Here is a 14,459-nt window from a genome sequence, read left to right as displayed (position 1 = left end):
GGTCCTTTGCACCCCTTGACATCACTTGATCTAGTTTTTTTTTTTTTTTTTTATCTTGCCTTCTAGGAGCATGATATTGAATATGATGTATCTCTGTGATTTCAGATCCCCAATATGTGATCTTCGGTCTTGTAGTAGTCCCCTGAGTCTTCTTTCCAATGCCATAGGTCTGACCCGATTTGGATTCTTCAAGGCAAAGTTATGCCCAATCTCTCACAATGACCTAATTATGGACTAGTTCAGTAGAGCGAACTTGTACGACGTGCCACGTGTCATTGTTTCCTCCTTTGGCTCTGAAATTGATACACAAAAAACTATAATCTGTGCACTATTTGCCACTTCTTACAGAATTCCAATCTTCTTCTCAGAGAGAGAGAGTTATGACTATTTTCCCAAGGTCACCTCTTTGAGATGAAATTCGGGAGCCTGCAAAAACCCTAACTTACACAGATCATATCTTCGAAAATATAGTGAACCAAGATCTGAAATTTGTTCACGACGTTCATTAGGATTTCGGCTCAAATGGGTTTTAATTTCAGCATCTAAGACTTCGCAGAAATGAAGTTATAGCGAAAATTCCACGATCACTACTTTTGGAGGATATATGAGATTTCTTTTTATAGAGTTGAGAGGGGCTTCTATAGAGAATGTTGGAAGGATTTTAGCAGCTTAAAAAATTATTAATTATTGTCTATTCAATGACCAAAATCAATGATAAATGCCATGCCACAACCCCATGGGGTTTTAGCCCACTAATTGGGGTTACTAACTTCAATCTTGAATAACTCACAAACCGTGAGGAATTACGAGGAGAGCTATATATCGATAGAAAGATATTTTTGAGTAGAGTATTCCTATAATGTATTAGAATATATCTCTATTTAGTAATGCTCAGTCTCTTAGATGTTTCTATTTTTATTCTTTTAGCAGTTTCTTAGATGAAACTGTTTGTTCTATATTCTACATAGAAACCTGATGTTTCTATTCTTGTAAATATCTTTGTATTATCAATGAGCTGTTTGCTCCATGTGAATTAATTCATTCAACATTCTTTTATGGTATCGGAGCACAGGGATTTTTTTCGAAATAATTTTTCATAGTCTGAAAAATTCAGGAGTTCATTTCGAAACTGCTCTCAAGGTCTGTAGATTTCTTGATCAGCTATCCTCTTCATTTCTTTCTAAGGTCGAGCCCTCTGTAAGCCAGGCAGCGTTCACTGAGTCTTAGCTTCGGCTTTGCTCATTGTGATAAAAGCTTACAGTCGTCAATCTCGATACAGAAAGGGATTCTTCTCCTGCATTATCTTTATTATGAGGAATTAACTTTGTGGAGGTACTCGGGATCGTGAAATTTTCTTGAAATTAAATCCGGCATTTTGAAATCTGGGGGCAGCAGTCGATTTATCGGTTGAACAGGTTATCTGTTTTTGAAGTCTTGTTTATTTTTTGTGGCCCGTGAAATCTCAGTATTCAACCCTAGTTCTCACGGTGAATCTGGTTATCTTCTTCAAAGCGTTTTTCTGTCACAATCGCACACATATCCGGTTATTCTCTTCGTGGGAGCGGGATTTTGTTTTTTGCTGACGAATCCGGTTATCTTCTTCAAAGTCGTGAAACCTGTGGATACACCTGCGGGTTATACATCTGTGGATCCAGCGTTTGATATTATCTCTGCGTGCTTCAAAACCGGTTATCTTCTTCACAGTCGTGGATACATCTGCGGGTTATACACCTGTAGATACAGCGTCTGCTATTATCTCTGCGTGCTTAAATTCTCACCTTGGTATGCTCAAAACCCATCCGTTTTCATGGTCAAACTATTTTAAAAAATGCGTGGATGAATAAAACTTCATATATATATGCTGTTCGATCTTCGATTTAGAGCAAATCGCTTGTCGAGTTTTTATTCCGCGGCACTGTGGACGAGAAGCCATAAGACGTGGGAACATATTTCACACCCGTCTGCAATTTTTTTTGTCGCTGAGCCATCCTTGTTGAAATACAACTCCTTTGCCATAGCTCTTGTATTAAGTACATGCTCTCTGCTGCGTAATCTCAGAGTCTGTCAGACGTGGGTTCATATTTTGATTAAGAGCCGTGAAACATTAAACCGTGAAGACGTGGGTCTGAGACGTGAAGACGTGGGTCCATATGTTTTGTTGTTTTGTGAACCGTGAGAACCTAAAAATCATTGCTGATATATCGTAGAACTGAAAGACGTGAAGCTGTGAAGAGAACGTGGGTCCGTTTCAATCCATGTATTTAATTTAAAAAACAATCTTGTCTGCCGGCAGTTGTTTTCCAGTCAGCGAAATTTTTTCCATAGTGATCCTGACAGCCTCCATTTTCAACTCAGATTTGAAGAAAAACTATCTGTTTATAGCCTGGACATTGCAGCAGTCAGACTTGTGCTTACCTCAGGACAAATCTCAGAACTGGAATCTCACACTTGAACCTGTTACATCCATTAAAGTTCTGTCTTGTGGTATTTGCCTAAAGAAGGGTGCAGCTACAGCTGTATTGTTTTTTTTAGACAGGGAGAATATAAACAGGCAGCTACAGTTTTTTTGTGTATCAGTCTTCTGCATTTTCTTTAAGAAAATGGCCACGCTCACCAATCTGATGTTAGAAGGAAATCAACGCTTTAATGGCAGCAACTATAACATTTGGAAACAAAGAATGTTGACCATTTTTGAATACAGGCGTCTTGATCAGCTCATTTTGGGCAAAGAGCTTCATCCCGGTACAGCTGGGACCGATCAAGATAAATTTGATGATCGAAATCGAGAGGCTGTTATGCTTCTCAAGCTCTCTGTCGCTGATGATCAGTTACCACAGATTCCTTCTGGCAAGACCGCTGCCGAAATCTGGCAACAGTTGAAAGAACTGCATGAGACATCTGACAAAAGCAGAGCATTTTTTCTCAAAAATCAGTTGTTCTCCATCATGATGGATGACCATATGTCTTTACAGGAACATCTCAACAAAATTAAAGACATTCGAGATCAGCTCGAAGCTATTGGTCGGACTATGGAGGAAGAAGATATGGTAGTCATTACTCTGAAAAGTCTACCGAAATCGTATGAACACTTCATCGAAACTCTCAACATTACCACCACAAATGTTGATCTGAAGTTTCCAGATTTATGTACCAAACTTCTGCAGCAAGATAGGTGGAAACAACAGTTTGGTAGTGGTACTTCATCAGTATCCTCGGAAAATGCATTTGCTGCAAAATATCAGTCTTCTCAGTCTTTTCAGCAGAAAGGCTCATCTCAGTCTTTTGATCCTGCCAGGAAGAAAAGTGTACAGTGTAATTACTGTCACAGGTTCGGTCACATGAAGAAAGATTGCCGGCAGAGGATTGCTTCTGAACAAAAGAAACAGGGAGGGCCACATCAGACAGCAAATGTTGCAGAACATTCCGAGCAGACAGATTCTGCCTTTTACGCTTTTATGGCTAAAAGGTCTTCAGAACATGTTCCTTCCTCTGCATGGTACATTGATTCTGGTGCATCACGCCACTTCTCTCACAGGCGTGACTGGTTTATTGACTTCTCACCTTTCAGTGATTCAGTGGTATTTGGTGGAGGAGAAAAGTACAATGTTGCTGGCAGGGGTACAGTTCAAATTCAGTCTGGTGGACGAACGCTCATATTTCTCAATGTATACTATGTTCATGGTATGGAGATTAATCTGCTCTCTGTCAGTCAGATTATGAGGAATTCTCCTCAGCTTGATGTTGTGTTCAGTGCACACAAGTGTTCCATCATTGACAGGGAGACCAGTCTAACAGTTGCTACTGGCCTAGAGGACCATGGTCTATACAGGCTTCTTGACACCGGTGACTTTCCAGAAGTGGCTCTAGCAGCACGTGTCTCTCCCATCAGTACTCTATGGCATCAGCGATATGGGCATCTCAATATGCAATATCTCTCTCAGCTCTCTCGGGAGGGACTTGTGTCAGGATTACCTGATATTCAGACTCAGCAGTTGGGGGTATGCAGCGCCTGTCAAGCAGGAAAGCAACATCGGTCTTCATTCCAAAATGGAGAATCTTGGCGCGCATCCCAGGTACTTCAGTTACTTCATGCTGATATTTGTGGTCCTATGAATACAGCTTCTATCACTGCTTGCAAATACTTTTTACTTATTGTAGATGACTTCAGTCGAAAGATGTGGGTGTATTTTTAAAAAAATAAATCTGATGCTCTTAGTACCTTTCAGAAGTTTAAAACTTTAGTTGAAAACGAATCTGGTTGTAATATCATGACCCTTAGGACCGACAATGGGGGGGAATTTTGTTCCTCAGCTTTTGCCAACTTCTGTGATATTCATGGCATCAAACGTCAATTAACCACACCTTACACTCCCCAGCAGAACAGTGTTGTCGAGCGTCGCAACCGCACGGTTGTTGAAATGGCTCGTTCCATGTTACAACACCAGAGTGTTCCAAACAAATTCTGGGCTGAAGCAGTATTTACTGCTGTTTACCTTCTTAACAGATCCCCTACTCAGGCTGTTAAAGGGAAGACTCCTGAAGAAGTGTGGTCTGGTCGTAAGCCTAAGATCAGTCATCTCAAAGTTTTTGGCTCAGTTGCATATGTTTGGATTCCATCTGCTAAGCGATCTAAGTTGGATTCCAAAAGTCAGAAACTCATGATGACAGGTTACAGTGATCATCACAAGGCTTATAGGCTGATAGATATAGCCACTGGTCGACTTAGCTTCAGTCGAGATGTAGTATTTGATGAAGACAGAGGATTTTTTCAGTCTTCTTCTTCTGAGCAGCGCTCTGAGGATCCGCCTCACAGTGTTCTTCTTCCAGTCAGTCCATCTGATGGGAGGGATGATGTAGCATCAGGATTTGATACTACTCTATCTGAGCTTCCTCCAGAAGCTAATCCCCCTCTTGCTGTTCCTATTGCTCTTGAGCCTGCTTCTCTTCCTCCTGATATTGGTTCCTCTAATCCTGATATTGGTTCTTCTTCTCTTCGGCCTAAATGGTGGGCTAAAACCATAGGTGATCTCCGGGATGATGAGCTCCTTGAAGGTAGAACTTCTAGGCATAAGAACAGACAACAGTCTACAGTCAATTTTGCTCTTATGGCTAACCTTCACAGTACTTTTGAGCCTCAAACATATTCAGAGGCTAAGGGTACATCTGAGTGGGAACAGGCTATGGAAGCAGAATTTCAGAGTCTTCAGAAGAATCACACATGGACACTTTCTGATCTTCCTGCAGACAAAAAACCCATAGGCTGCAAATGGGTGTATAAAGTCAAATACAAAGCTGATGGAACCTTAGACAAGTATAAAGCTCGGCTTGTGGCTCGAGGATTTTCACAGAAGGAAGGCATCGACTATGAGGAGACTTTTGCTCCTACAGCCAAGATGAGTACCATACGGCTTGTTCTTGCCCTAGCAGCTCAGTTCAATTGGAAAGTTCATCAGATGGATGTAAAAAGTGCTTTCCTAAATGGTGATCTCCAAGAAGAAGTCTACATGACGCAGCCTCCAGGATTCAAGGTTGCTGGTCAAGAACAGAAAGTGTGTCGGTTAGTTAAAGCAATCTATGGATTGAAACAAGCTCCTCGGGCTTGGTACATGAAAATTGATCAGTATCTGACAGATCAGGGTTTTCAGTGGAGTCCATCTGATGCAAACCTGTATATCAAGCATACTGGTGATGATATCTTGTTTGTAGTTGTCTATGTGGATGATCTTATCATTACTGGCAGCTCTGCACATTTGATCCATGGGATCAAACAAGATCTATGCAGAACTTTTGAGATGACAGACTTGGGACTTCTTCATTATTGTCTGGGGGTTGAAGTGTGGCAGACTGAAAATCAGATCTTTCTTTCTCAGTCCAAGTATGCCAAAAATCTTGTGGAAAGGTTCAGAATGCAGGATTGCAAACCGGCCACGACTCCTATGGAACCAGGGCTCAAATTTTCAGCACAGTCATCCTCTCCTCTTGTGGATGAAACTTTATTCAGGCAATTAGTGGGCAGTCTCATCTATCTTACTGCTACCAGACCTGACATCAGTTTTGCAGTAAGCTACATTTCTCGCTTTATGTCAGCTCCTAAAGCTGATCATTGGATAGCAGCAAAGCGGGTGCTACGATATGTGCGTGGTACTTCTGATTATGGCCTCTTATATACTCGCAGCTCCAATCCTATTCTCAGTGGCTACACTGACTCTGACTGGGCCGGTTCGGTTGATGACCGTAAATCTACAGCTGGGTATGTGTTTAGTCTAGGATCTGGAGCTGTTACTTGGACTAGTAAGAAGCAACAGGTAGTGGCTCTCTCCTCAACAGAAGCAGAGTATCGGGGAGCAGTTAAGGTAGCTTGTGAGGCAGTTTGGCTTCGTCGTATGCTTGCAGATATGCATGTTTTTCAGACAGAGCCTACTTCTTTGTTTTGTGATAATCAGGGAGTGCTCAAACTTGCCAAGAATCCAGTCTTTCATGAACGAACAAAGCATGTGGAAACTCACTGCCACTACATTCGACAGCTGGTTGAAGACGGCTCAGTTCAGTTGCACTATGTTCCCACAACAGAGCAGCCCGCCGATATTTTCACCAAGCCTCTTGGTCCTGATAAATTTGTAAAATTTCGCGGGTCTATTGGTGTTGTAAATAGATTGAGCATTAAGGGAGGGTATTAGAATATATCTCTATTTAGTAATGCTCAGTCTCTTAGATGTTTCTATTTTTATTCTTTTAGCAGTTTCTTAGATGAAACTGTTTGTTCTATATTCTACATAGAAACCTGATGTTTCTATTCTTGTAAATATCTTTGTATTATCATTGAGCTGTTTGCTCCATGTGAATTAATTCATTCAACATTCTTTTATAATGGTTATGAGACAAGAAACCAAGAATGATGATGCCCAATGTGCCATGGAAATTCAGGGCCATCCTTGGTGCTGCTTAGGTTGACATCAATGACAACCTCAGATCATCTTTAGATCAACAGGCAGTAGTACTGGTCACAATTTACTTTTGTTGTAGAGGCCATTTCTAGCCTCCTTGGTTATGTGTTTTTGTTTTGATATCTATATCATCATCATGTATGTATTGGACAGTGCATTGGGTGCTATTTTGATATAATGGATATATTCATGAGCCTACTTTGATCATATGTTGTCTTCTATCTATATTCTAAAGCTTCGTGTTTGGAAACATGAATGAAAAATTTTAAAATTGTGTTTTTTTTTTGTAAAAAAAATAAATATTTAATGTATTTTTTACAACGACCAAGTCATTGAAATCAAACCGGCCGAGTCGATACCGAGTCAAAGTTGGAGTCGACCCTCGGCCGAGTCAGAGTCAGAGTCGGAGTTTTAAAACAGTGGTGGAATCCACCAACTCAAAATCAACATCATGAAGCTTATTCCTGTTGGTGATTATAGGATTAGCCATAGAACTGCAACCATCCATACAAAATCTCCTCAAGATATCACTTGCATACCTGCCTTGGCCCACAAAGATGTGCCCATCCTCCTGCCAGATCTCCAACCCCCAAAAGTAATGCGTCAACTCCATATTAGTCATATCAAACTCAGAAGCAAGATCTCTCTTGCAGTGTTGGATGAGACTGTCCTCCCCTATAATAAACAAGTCATCCACATACAGTATCAAAATGAGTGGATCGTCACCTACTAGGATAAAGTATAGGTTCGAATCTGCATCACTCTTCTGGAAACCCATATGCTGCAAGTAGGTATCTATCCTCTCGTACCATGCCCTTGGTGCCTGCTTCAGTCCATATAAGGCTTTCTTCAGCCTACATACATGAGACTCCCTCCCATGCAACTCAAATCCCTTAAGCTGCTCAATGTACACTTCCTCCTATATAACACCAACTTGAAAGGCAGTCTTCACATCCATCGGGTGAATCCTCTAGCCCATCTCAACTGTTATATATATCATTGCTCTAATGGAAGTATAACGAGCAACCAGTGCAAAAGTCTCCTCATAGTCAACTACCTTTACTTGTGAGAACCCCTGTGCCACAAACCAAGCTTTGAACTTCTCAACGCTGCCATTTGGAACATGCATGACCTTGTAGAGCCACCTGGAAGTCACAATTGGCTTCCCATCAGAACGTGGCACTACTTCTCAGACATCATTCTTCATGATAGAGGCATACTCATCCACCATGGCATCCCTTCAGATTTTCTATCTAGCGGCCTCCTTAAAACTAGCTAGCTCTATCTCCATAACATCTGCCACAAAGCCACCCAACCTCTCTAGCGGTCTACTCTCCCTCACTGAACACTTGGGTCTCCCCATTGCCTTCTGAGCCTCCTTCAGGGTCTCCCGAAGCCATCTTGGCTTCCTCTTCCCTGCAGTAGTCTCTTGTGGTGGTATGGGAAAATCCTCAACTGGTGGCTCTCCTCCTAGCGAGGAAGGCTCTGAGATAACTAAGGAGATCCTGAACTTTGAGATACTGTGCCTGATGAACCTGCACCAGGTGAGCCTGTACTAGGCGAAACTGTGCCCTGTGAACCTGTCACCCCCGAAGAAGGTGAACCTCTTGATCCTAATGTACCACCTAATGCCCCTAAAACTTGTGGTGTGGCCCCTTGCTGAGGAGCTTGCTGCTCTACGTGATCAACCTTCTGAGACCTCCTCAAGGCCCTCTCCTCCTCAAATATCACATTCCTCCTTAGGACAATCTTCCTCTGTATAGGAAGATATATGCAGTAGGCTTTGCTGGTCTCACTGTAGCCCTCTAGAATACCCCTCTCTGCAGTGGGTTCCAACTTCATCCTCTTCTCCTCAGGGATGTGTGACTATGTAAGGCACACAAATATCCTGGTGCGCCCAACTTCCGACTTCTTTCCTGGTATATATCTCCTTAGGAGTCTTGCTCCCGAAGACTCTATGTGGGCTCCTGTTATGCAAATAAACAATAATGTTACACGCCTTGACCCACAAGATGAAAGGTAAACTCTGATCGTGCAACATGGCTCTAACTGCATCCACAATGGTCTTGTTCTTCCTCTCTGCCACCCTATTCTGCTGAGGGTTATAAGGCACAATGAGCTCCCTCTTGATGCCAACACTCCCACAAAAATTCCTCATCTCCGCAAAAGTGTACCCACCCCCATTGTTTGATCTCAACATCCTGATTTGCCTCCTTGCCTAGTTCTCCACAAGAGTCTTAAACTCATGAAATCGCTGAAAGACCTCATCCTTGGTCTCCAAGAAGTAAATCGAGGTCCTCCAGGAGTGGTCATCAATGAATGTCACATAATACTCGTATCCACTCAATGACACATGGGACATAGGACCACATACGTCAGAATGAATCAAATCAAGGATACCTGCAGCTCTGCTGTCACTGCTCTGGAAATGTGACTTGGTGTACTTTCCCAAAGCACACCCCCTGCACATATCATGATGCTCTGTGCTGAAGTCAGGTAACCTTGTAACCATCTCCCTCAACATCCTGAATGCTCCATGGTGGAAGTGGGCCATCCTCCTATGCCAAAACTCATGTAAATCACTACTACTGGTTTGTGCTACCATAACTCTAAGAGGCTGAAATATGAGTCTATATAGTCTCCCATTGCAAGCTCCAATTGCACGAGCAAACTAGATACTGGATCCTCTGGGATATATCAACACTTGTCCCTTTCGGAACAATACTTCATACCCCCTGTCCTCCAAGCTAGAGACTGATATCAAACTCTTCTTCAACCTTAGAACATAAAGAACATCTGTCACTTTCAGAGGAGGTGATGACTTCCTCTGAAATGAAATTGTCCCCATACCTTCCGCCTTGACTTTGGAGTTGTCGCCAAGAAGAACCTCCAAATCAATGTCATCCTCCAAAAGGCTCGTGAAGTGCTCTCTAATTCTGGTCATATGGCAGGATGCTCCACTGTCTATGAACCATGCACGGGAAGAAGTGACATGAGTGGCTAAACTCACCACCAAAGCACACTCTGAATCAAACATAGCCGCAAAATCATCCACATCTGCTGAAGCTGCAACTCCCTGTTTCTTCTTACCCTTCTTGTTGGGACACTGAACAACATAGTGACCCATCTTCCCACAAGCAAATCATTTCACTTTGCTCATGTCCTTCTCCATAGCATTCTGCTTCCCATTCTCCTGCTTTGCTCCACTAGAAGACCCCTTCTTGATCTTCTTTCCCTTTTTTCTCTTTGCAACAAGAGCAACATTCTCCTCTTCACCTCCCCCACCACTCTTGCTGCCACCTCTCGCACTCCTCCTGATCTCCTCCTGGATGAAATCATCCCACATCCTCCTCCAACCAGGAAAGTGCTCTTTGGCCACCAAGCCATGGGTAAAGCCATCCCACTTCTCGGTGAACCCATTTGAGGCAATCCAAACCATTTGCTCCTCTAGAACCACCTCCCCAACGGTAGCTAACTCATCCTTCACCTGTGAGACTTTGGTGAGGAAATATGTCACACTGTCGGTCTTGGTCATCTTAGTGTTGCGTAGTTTTTGTCTCAACACCATCTTTTTGTTCTCATTAGAATTCTGGTGCAAAGAGACCAGGGACTCTCACATCTGATATGCATATCTCATCCCTGAAACATGAGGGTATACATGGTCCTTGATGACATCTAGAAGGATCCTCTTTGCCTTAACATTCTTCTTGTTGAACTCCACCCACTGAGCTGGATCAGTAGGTGCTTGCACAACTGCTTCAACAACATCCCACACTTCCACCTCCTCTAGTAAAAGCATAATCCTCTTCTTCCATGGGCCAAATTTTTCAGCCCCCATCAATCTGTTCTCGACTCTCAACCCAGTAGCCATGACCCCACAACCAACAAAATTAAGAAAACCTAGAAGCTAGAATCTTACTCCCTCTGAACTGCTGAAGTTTTTGGGTTTCTGGCAAAGTTTCAAAAGTATGGTTCACTGTTTGAAGACTTTAGTAGCTTTTTGCCCTCTTTATCAACTGACTGAAATGAAGATTTAAGCCTCAAATTCATTTCGATACCATGTAGAAAAACCATGATCTGCACTCTTAACCCAATTTACAAGTTTGCATGTGTTGTTTAGGCCCAACCCACATGTTTTGTCATGCTGATATAAATTTCAGTATGCATTATTGCAAATATTCAAAGAATACTTCTATTTTTCACTTTCCTATCAGCTGAAAATTAACACATTTTTTGCAAAGCATTAACACATGTGAGACACTTATTTTTGGTTAAGGTGACCCCGGAAAAAACCCCACAGCCTCTTGGGGAAAACCGGTCTTCAAAGTGGTTTTTATTGCTTGAGAAAATTAGTCTAAGTACATAAAATAATCACAGTGCTGATCTCCCTTAACAACTGAAGCATTAAATGCAAATATGGAAATTTGTGCCCATTGAATTTTTTCATATTTCCACAATTTTTATGCCCAGAAATTTCTGCCTCAAAATCAGTGCCAAATCTACCTAAATTTCTGTGCAAAACTCAGCCTCAATTTCTGTGCTGAAGATGCCTCGAAAATTGTGCCTGAAGGTGACTGTTGTGCCTCAAAATTTGTGCTAGATAGTGCCTTGATTTCTGCGTTGTCCCTAACAGTTGCCCCAAAATTCAAGCCTCAAATTTTGGGCCAATCAGCAGCTGAATCTCCTCGAATTTTGTGGCTAGAAACCCTCGAAATTCATGCTGCTATCTCCTAAAAAATCATGCAACATGCCTTAGAAATTCGTCCCTCTGCCTCAAATTTCGTGCCCTCCTATGGCTGCCTTCCTCGATTTTTGTGCTGTTGTAGCTGTGTCCTTCTCCTTGGAATTGGAGCTCTCCTCTAGCTGCAAAATCTCTCCTCCTCCATGAAGTTTTCCTCTCCTCTTCTCCTCATCTCTTTCTCTCAAAGTGTGAAGTGAAGAATGAGCCTCCCTTTTTCCCTTTTGTCTTCTTAGAAAATATTGAATCCCTAAACCTAGGATCCAATGGATGAGATTTAATTTCCAAATTTCAAGATGTGTGGTTGCGATTAACTCTCTCAATTGATCCACATCACACATTGGCCCTGTGAAAATTTTTGAATCTAACACATCAGAAACCCCTACTTCAATTTCTGGTTTACTATCTCCTACTTGTTCTTTACATTAACAAGTTATTTAATTGCATAAACATTGAAGTAAACACAAATGCATTCACTGAAGTAAACAAAAACAATAACACAAGGGACACCGTTATTTTTGGACAATCGTCCCTAGAAAAACCCAATGCGGGAAAACCGGTTCAGCAGATATGAGGGTTTTATTATTAAGCAGATTCTTGAATACAACTAGGGTGCCAGAATTGGCTCACCCAACAGAGAATGTCCTTGGCAGTAGTACCTCTATCCGGAGATAGATTTTTTGGCAAATCAACAATTGGATGATTAACCCCATAGTGACTCTGATTGTTTCTTATGCTGGAAAACAAAAGCTGCTCCAAGCACTGCTCTGGAATTGCGTCTGGAGTCCTCTACATCAACCTCTACGACTTCTGCATTAGCCTCTACGACCCTTTGCATCCTCTGCGCTGCCTCCTTCGGCCTCTACGTCAACCCTTCTTGGGCCTACGCTGTCTCTTCCGTCACTTCACTGCCTCTCTGCTATGTATTCTTCAGCCTTGGATGAAAATCCCTTGCTGAACTGCCCCTCGCTGCAACTGATCAGTAACTCGATTTCCTTAGCAAACCTCGCCCTAGAAAATCGAATTCTTGATCTCTCTTGGTGTGTCTCCAACCGACCCTCAAGCCTCCTCTTATACTTTTCTTGTTGACGATTCAACGACCGAGATTAAATTCCTAATCAACGGCTAAGATTAGAATTGGCTTGATCCTCGTTACATAGAACTTTCTCACCCATTTTATATTAATACACATTAATGTTTTTATTTTCCTAAGTTTAGACTTAGGGACCCATTCAAAATATTAATTATTTTAATATCTTTTCATCGGGGTGGAATTTCTTCAAACGATTTCTGGGTCTTGGAGATTTCATGTGCCAAAAAATCCCATTCGATGCTACCAAAAATCAACAGGCCCCATTACTTAAAAGTCTCTTAGTACCTTTTTCAAGTTGTTTACCTTCTATTTTTCTCATAAAGTGATTTTTCAACTCACTTTAAGATTAGAAAAATACACTGTACTTTACACATAAAATCACTTTAAAAAGTACAAGTGATTTTAATATTAGAAAAAATACATGGTACAACACTTTTAAGTACCTTTTCCACCCATGACATTAATTTAATTCATAAATATTGCCAAGACAAAAGTTATTAATGTGTCTACTAGGGTAAAAGGGATAAATGCCTAGTAACACCTCTCCTTGGTACTATTTCCAACATATTTTATAAGGTCAAATGATTGTAGTGGAAAAATGATGGATGCAACATTACAATTGAGATGTTGAAAGACATAATTGAAGAGATTCGTATTTTAAATGTTGTATATGTCATTGCGGATAGAACATTTTTTTGTAGAGTAGCAAGTTTGATGGTTCAAAGCCATTATAAATGTATCTTTATATTCCTTGTCTGCATGCTCTTAATAATATATTGAAATACATAGGGAAAATACCTTGGATTATATGGATCATTTTGGATGAAAGAGAGGAACAAATTTTATTTGCAACCACCATGCGTCTTTAGCAATTTAGAGAATGCACACAAACAAATATTTTCTTGAAACTTGCACACACAAGGTGTGCCACATATTTGATTCCTCTTTATGTGATTGTGATCCATGTGGCCTTAAAATCCACTGCTATTGTTACTTAGTCAGTTGTATTTCAAAAACCCAGGTCAATGCAAGGGACGGAAATAGAACAATTGGTTCTTAATGATTACTGGTGGGATGAATGCAAATATGTTCTCTTTCACATCTCCAACTGTGGAGTTTATCGGGTGTGCAATTTCAGATTTCCCTAGACTTAGGACACTATTGGAGTGTATAGATAACCTGGTGGACAAGATAGAGCACATTATTTTTTAGAGAGTGCCTCTTTGGAGGGAACAAATTGAATGCCTTACATGTCTGCATATGCACTTAATCCTAAGTGGGATATGGAGAAACCAAACCCAAATTCACTCATAAATGATGAGGATGTAAAGCAGGGCTTCAAGGATGACATAACTAACAGTATATCAATGGTGAAGTAATTTTGCTACAAGAACAATTTATTAATTTTCTACATTTTGTAGCCCCATTTTCTCCATTGCTATGAACAAAGACAGGAAGTTTTATGCGTAGAAGAAACCCATTAGATGGTGGATAATGTATGTGGACAAAATCCCAAAGCTTCATTGGCCTGTTGAGCGATTGCTATCTTGGGTCGTAAGTGCCTGAATTGTTATCGGAACGAGTCCGCTTAGAGTTTAAGAGGAGCAAGGTGACCTATAAGAGAGTGACAAAACTTGTTTATGTGCATAACAACCATCACCTGTATTCAAGGAAGGCTTCTAAG

General features: G+C 41.4%; 1 protein-coding gene across 5 annotated transcripts in view; it reads left to right on the top strand.

Moving 5' to 3' along the window:
- The window catches only part of LOC149173237 (UDP-glycosyltransferase TURAN-like), a 346,788-nt gene that overhangs the window by 163,401 nt on the left and 168,928 nt on the right, over positions 1-14,459 (top strand). The window lies entirely within an intron of this gene.

The sequence above is a fragment of the Pinus tabuliformis genome, chromosome 4_2 (assembly GCF_031772625.1).
Source record: "Pinus tabuliformis cultivar Carrire ecotype Pingquan chromosome 4_2, CPIR1, whole genome shotgun sequence".
Classification (NCBI taxonomy): Eukaryota; Viridiplantae; Streptophyta; class Pinopsida; order Pinales; family Pinaceae; genus Pinus; species Pinus tabuliformis.
Note: the sequence above shows the minus strand (reverse complement) of the source record. Positions and strands in the feature narration are given on the sequence as shown.